Source organism: Odontomachus brunneus, unplaced genomic scaffold (assembly GCF_010583005.1).
Source record: "Odontomachus brunneus isolate Ranch 3 - 2012 unplaced genomic scaffold, Obru_v1 Obru_scaffold_048, whole genome shotgun sequence".
Lineage (NCBI taxonomy): Eukaryota > Metazoa > Arthropoda > Insecta > Hymenoptera > Formicidae > Odontomachus > Odontomachus brunneus.
In genome coordinates this window covers 1,996,365-2,003,667 of record NW_022639498.1, presented here as the reverse complement: position 1 = coordinate 2,003,667, position 7,303 = coordinate 1,996,365, and the positions used below count along the sequence as shown (strand labels likewise).

At 35.3% G+C, this 7,303-nt stretch overlaps 1 long non-coding RNA gene across 1 annotated transcript in view; it reads left to right on the top strand.

The window, feature by feature from the left end:
* The first annotated feature begins 6,431 nt into the window (after positions 1 to 6,431).
* The window catches only part of LOC116845007, a 1,315-nt gene continuing 443 nt past the window's right edge, over positions 6,432 to 7,303 (top strand). Inside the window, exon 1 of the long non-coding RNA XR_004378176.1 lies at positions 6,432 to 7,120. This is a non-coding gene — a long non-coding RNA (uncharacterized LOC116845007). The remainder of the gene's footprint in view (positions 7,121 to 7,303) is intronic.

The following is a 7,303-nucleotide window of genomic DNA, read 5'->3' as shown; positions in this document are numbered from 1 at the left end:
ACTTTTGAATTTTTTAAACCACTCGAAACACTGAGATTTACCAAGAGCATATTCACCGTAAGCTTCGACAAGCATTCGATGTGATTCTGCAGCAGTTTTCTTTAAATGATAACAGAAAATCAATGCTGTCCGCAAATCATAGTTAGTAGGCTCGAAACGTGACATGTTTAAGGTTATACAAAAATATACTAGAGAATGAAAGTTGGGGTTATGTTTGTTGACAATATTCGTCAGCTGTTAGGAGAATATAATAGCGCGGCAGTAGCGGTCTTACGGTCACTAAACTGAACGCTGGCACCATTTATAGGGGAATTCCGGTTTCATACTTCTACACCTGGTATATCTACATACACACATATATCTTTCCTTTTAGTATGATATACTGTAAGAACAATCATGTGTTGCCCTATATGGGACACAACGAAAATATTGATAAGATTTTTTTTCCTCGAATGAAATTAAATTCACAAATATTAGATGCCATACTTCTTATTATCCAAGAAAAAAGAAACAAAAAATCTTTAGATGTACGCATGTATTCAAGTAATATTAACGATAATATTAATGATTTTTGTATACGTTCTTTCTCTTCTTTTTGAGATACATATAATTTCATAGAAGAACGAAGAAATGAAGGAAGAGGATTGGGAGGTTGCCTTCTTCTTCCTGCTTCTTTCCTCTTTTATTTTTTTCTCTCCTTCTTTAGGTATCCATGTATAAAGAGGACGAAAGAATTCAGGAAAAAGTTTGAAGGTTACTTATTCTTTCCTCCATCTAAAAATCAACCTAACCACTTGTAATCTTTTATTAGAATTAGTAGACTCTTGAATTACTTATCTCTTCGAAATATTACCCAGTAATTATATCATATTCAAAAAACAGACCCGTTAAGATCCAGACACGTAGGACTACCTCCGACCTGAAAAGCCGAGGTAGTTTACACCACAAAAAAAAACGCACAAAAATGCCGAGCGGAACAAATTCAACTTGCGCCAAATCTACAATCGTCTTTCATAACTCACACATACAGACGACACTAACAATACACAAATAACACATTACACTCACTTGAATCCACCCACGCCTAATTATTAAACTAAACGTTGAACTTTCATATACTCCACTTGCAAATGTTGACACCCCCAACATTTGTCTAAGGCGGGGGGTGTTACAAACGTGAATCACATAATTTATCTTCCATCCTCCTGTCGGCATCCAACAAACAGTTCCAAATCCTAATCGGTTTTCCCGTCTATCCCAATAAAAATTTCAACCGTAATCCCCGATAACTGGGAAATACGGAACCAAAAATCTCCTAATCCTCAAAGTAAATTCCGCCAGACCTTATCCATAACATTAAAAGGAAATCGCCGGACCTTACCCATAACATCAAAAGAAGCCGCCGGATAAAAAAAATTATATCCGTTATACTTTCCAACTTGCATCACCGTTATACTTTCCAACTTGCACCAACTTGCAACTTGCTTCCGCCCTGCCCAAAGATTCCCTCACCACCAAAAAATCCTCCAATTACCGTCTCTCTTAAACGTACAATTTTCTTCACCCACTACCCCAGCCAAAGAGATCTCCTTAACCCTATCTGCTCATTTATCACTGGCTGCAACATTACCCCATATATTCCTCTTTTAACAAATCCAACACCTAGAATTCCCGAAATTTCATATTTTTCCTACCAAACCATCTCCAGCTAATCCCCTATAAAACTGCGACCCCGCGTTGTGCTCGCACTTCCTCTCTTGGCTTACGGTTTCCTCTCTTGAATCTCTTCGGCACTACTAGACAGACGTCGCAGTCCTCTCTTCCGCTTCTTCGACGTACTTCAATCCACTTCGTCGAGGCATTCTTCATCTCTTCGTCACTACTTCTTCACAAGTGCTACCGCGCCAAAATTTGGAGGGACTTTGAGGAAACGTTGCCCACGAATCGACTGAGCCCATTGATCATCCTTAACCCACATCTTGATAAAGGTTATTACCGAAAAGTAAGTCCGATGAATTTTTATTTTTCCTTTTTTTTGTCTTGTGTGATTCCTGCCGCGCTAATTAATTGTGATAATTCTGAAGAGTCCAAAATTTGATTTGTCCTTGAGATCTACTTTCCCTCTCGTCTCCTACACCCCATATAAACCTTGAAGACTAACATTCATTTTCACCTTCTACACTCACACACACACCACACATACCTACACACGCGTACCGATAATTTTGATGCTGTAACCCTCCGATAGTAATTGACCGCGATAGATATTGTAACGAGCCGCGAGAAAATAAATGTAAATCATTAATGTCATCTAAAATTTCGAATTACAATTTAACTTAAAATTTAATTTTTTATTTTCCAACCCCCTTTCCCTTCGATTATTCGCTCTTGGTCCGTCCCGCGATAAAGAGATTCGGTTCTCTGATCGAGAAAGGACCACTCGCCGTACGTCGACACCCGTGTAAACGACCTTTCTGGTCGCTGACGCGTTTCTCGACCTGCGTGTACGGTCGAGGCTTTCGTCACGTTGCGTTCTTCGCCAGACCTATTGACATAACACAATAAACAACAAGTAAAAATTATGTAACTATTATTTGATGTTTGCTAGGTATGTTATAATATACTGTGAACACTATAAGGATACATTATATATGCATTAATCGTAAGAATATCGTTGGAATCATTGGGAATCGCCGCGTGCCGCTCGTCAGGTTAAGCGACACTTTAACGGAGTACAGGACATAAATGGTGACCGGCGGTATACCGCTTGGGATCGAAATTATCGCAGGAGGATTCACGAAAGTTTGGAATGTGTTGACAACCTTCGATATCTAGTAATTTATAAGACATGAGAAAATTAGGAATATATAAGTATATTTTTCTACAGTAAGTATATTTTTCTAAGTACATTTTTAAACATTATGATTTTCTCATTTTTCACCTTTGCATAATAATTCTCAGTATTTGATTACTATTAATATTTAACAGTGATTTTATTATCAGTATTCACCAGAAATTAAATACTGGCCAAAAAATTACTGGTAATATTTAATCACTAGTAATTTTTCAGTATTTCTCAGTATAATATTTCTATAAGGGATATCTGTGATATAGTCCCGCAACCCAAACTTATACTGTAATTTCTCACAAACAAAGGCCTATTGGCACAAATCCCAATTAAGATGTTGATGCTTAACATCGCAGCTAGCGAACGTGCCTTGTCTCGTTCAGAAATCGATTTAGCAGTTTGTGGCATCTCCTTGTGAGAGAGCTTTATATTATATACGTATGGTATATCAATGTATACGAAAGCAAGTAATTTATTTAAAAGAAGAGAATAGATCTTTTTATATGTAAGAAGTATGTTTAAAAAGTATGTAAAAAGTGTATTTATATACTTTTAATACCAATTAATCATTTTGTAAATTTAAATAAATTGTTTTCTGATAATAAAAGTAACTAATTTAAAACACAAAAAATATACTTTTAATATTATAAAATAATTTATTTAGACTTATAAAATAATTTACTTGTATTTCATTTACTTCTAAAACAAGCAAGTATTTATTTAAACACAATTTTTACATTTAAAAAAATTTTCTTCTTGTGTGTAAGGGAAACATTTGCTTATTCTTATATATAGATGTTTTAAATCAAAGAAATCATTTTTTATCTAGAAATTCATAATTTTATAGCTCATTTTACAAATTTAAAAAATATTACTTTATATTTATTATATGTTTTCTAAAATCTAACAAATATTTCTTTAAGTTAAAAAATTATATTTAACAAAATATATTTCTTTAATTTAAAGAATTTTATTTCAGTGTACATTACCAATTTAAATTTCGATTTTCTTACTTTTTCATTCAATAATTATATTTAATTTTTTCATGTATAATATTTATAGAAATATTTATAAAATATTACTACAAATATTTATTTTTTGTTTATTATAAATATTTTATAAAATATATTATGACATAGCAGCCTCGGAGGCGCCCGTCCCAAGTTGTGAAAACTGTACCGATTTCACGACTGTTCCTCGCGTATCGCGTCCCGGCATATTTTCGTTTGTGTGCGTCCGTAGGACAAGTATCGGAAGTATTTTGTGCGAGCGGAGCAGATCTGAAGGTCCTCGCGTCCCACACTTTGTGCCCCTCGGCTTGTCTTGCCGACCACCAGGACCAACGGAGCTGAAGACATCGAGGGACGAAGGAGCATCGACCGACGGCTCATCGCTCTCGCTCAGGAAATCGCTCTCCTAAAATTTGGCGTTAGAAAATTCTCGAATTCCCGATCGCTCTGCGTTATCGAATTTTATAGCGACTAGAATATTCGATAACGAGAGTACAGCTACCAAAAGAGCAAGTGATACCGCTCAGCTGTGTTTACTTTTAGCGGGCGCTTGGCAGACACGGCAGGAGAATGAGATGGTCTCGAAGATCCCAGCGTAAAAAACTGGAGCGCCGATGGAGACCGCGAGCTGATCCACGACGGCAACAGTGTTTCGAGACAGGATTACCGAAAATTACCGATTCCCGAGTGCCGAATGCCGCTGGGCGAGAAGGGAAGCGACGAAGGAGGACCGGCAAGTATACGCGGTCCTCCGAAAACCGATGGATCATCAGCCTTACTGCGACCATCGCCGCGCACACACAGAAAACGATTTCCGTAATTGCCGTATCGAGAATGCGATAGAAGGCGAGTGAAGCGCGAGAGGATACCGAGACGCCCGAAGGATCGCCACCGCCGCTACCACTGCAAGTCATCCATAGGGAACGCCGCCGCTTTTGTAAGACCTTCTATCTGCTCCGTATTTTGTTATCGTTCGTGTCGTTATCGTCTCGCATATCGTTGTCCCGTCCGCGTGTCAGAAGGCTCACCCGAGGAGATCGTCCTCGGGTTTTAATTGTCGCGATCTTAATACCGAATCGTGTCTCGCGCGCTTTCTTTTGTGAACATTACCTTGCGCTTATTACCGGGACGTGCAAGAGTCCCGTCAATAAATTCAATACTATCGATCACGCTTGGAGTTACTTGTGTCATTCCTGAACCCATCACGTCTCTGACTAAAATCACGGGTAGCTACCGGTCTCGACGGATTCCCGAGGCACGCGAATTTTGTGCCGATTCTTACGTTTCGCGGTTATCGAGGTGGTGCAGCCTTTTCCGCACCTGGCGCTCAACTTATCGTTTCGCATTGTGGCGTGAACCGGGGCCGACGGCAATTTGCCGACGCGGAGAACAAGCGACTGTCTGCCATCGCTCGCGAGTAAACTTCGCGAAAAGGCGTCGCAATATTTAATCTATATTTTAATAATATTTTGAATAAGGATTTTGATACTTTTTCCTTCATGTACATAAAAAATATTTATAAAATATTTATATAATATTTTTTTAAAAATAACTCGAAATAAATATTTATAAATATTTATCACAAATATTGTATACTGTCTGGGGAGACGCCTTTAATATTGATAATTAAATGAGGTTCTTGTTGAAGATTTCCAGGTGGGTTGCTTACGAATCCATAAAAATTTATATATGAAAATCTAGAAATTCACATAGGAAATAAAAATCTCTATAGGAATCCATACGGTTATCCATATTGGTTTTTAAACACCACATTATTATTATATTAAATAACACATATATTCTCATATGGATTTTTATTTTTCATTATTATATGGATTTTGATTTTCCATGTGGATTCCTATATGGATTTCAAATTTCCAGGTGGATGCCTATATAGATTTTGATTTCCTACATGAATTCCTATATGAATCCCTATGGATTTTAAATTTCCTGTATAGATTCCGATAGATTGCTGTGGAAATCCACTTGGAAATTTTCAACAGGATTACTACACCTATTGTAGATCGGAACTTATGTTGTCTGGGAATAGTTATTACCTTATTTTATATATGTTTCTATTCTTTAAATACTGTTAGTGTTAAATTTCTATACTATATATATATATATATATATATATATATATATATATATATATATATATATATGCAGTAAATAAAAGAATTGTATATCATATTGGTAATAAATCTGATCAAGATCTCACAATAAAACTGTAGCCATCTGTGTTTGTAATACATTCGTATTTTGTTGATAGAGTTTACTGTCATCGCTACAGATTGCTAAATAGAATTGCTACACATTCTATTAGTTTCTGCATTTATCTGCTAGCATAGCATATCAGCAAGCTGTGTCAACAATTTTGACAGCAGCTTAGCAACATCATTAAAAAGAATAAATTCTGTGTGAAAATTGTTACCTTTGGACTATCAAAACTTTGTAGCAGACTTTGCCCAGAATCTATTTATGTACGTTTAGTTATCTGGTTATATGTGTGTGTGTAAAATTAAGTATATGTTCAAATAGCCAAATTACTTAGTAAAATCCCATAGCAGATGCATATCCTACTCTGTCCCCATGAAGCTTGTGTTATGTAAACATCTGTTATAATAACCTTTGTTGACGGCGAAAAGGACCATTCCTGTCGCTAACCTGCCATAAGGTTATTTTAACAGATGTTCATAAAACATAAGCTTAATGCGGACATAGTAGATATGGATCTACAGTGGGATGTTGTTATCAGCAAACTAATTATCTGGGTATTTACTATATATCGAACCTGTATTAACTCCAATTCATTAAAAAACGTTATTAATGCTTATACAAAGTGTTTTATCAGATTTTCTGTTAGATTTTCCATGAATAGCGAAACATTAAGCAATATCAGTTATAATTTCTAGCTCGCAAAATTAATTTTGTAGATGATCTCAATGTAGCACATAGAAAAGCTAAAGAAGCAGAAAATACTAGCGATTTAAAAACTGATTTAGAAAATAGTGTAAAGAGAAAACGATATCCTACGCGACGTCTTTATGATTCCGATGATTCAACCGAGGAAAATAATACAATTTCAAACTTTAAATCGTCTACCTCCAATAAAAAAAATTCTAAGTTATATCTTGTATAATAATGTATAAGGAATCTTTTAAATCATACTTATTCTGTATCTGACTTTTATAATGGATTTCAGGCTTTTCTAAAAATAATTTCTCATATAACAATTCATTATATATTCTGAATGAAGAAGGTAATACATATAAAATTTTTATACATTATCAAAGAAGTATTTAGTTACATATAATTGTGATTACCGATTTCAGGCTCTTCTAAAAATAATAATAATTTGTCATTTAAAAATACATCACATATTCTGAAGAAAGTAATATATATAATATTTTTATAAGTTATCAAAAAGAAGAATTCAGCAACA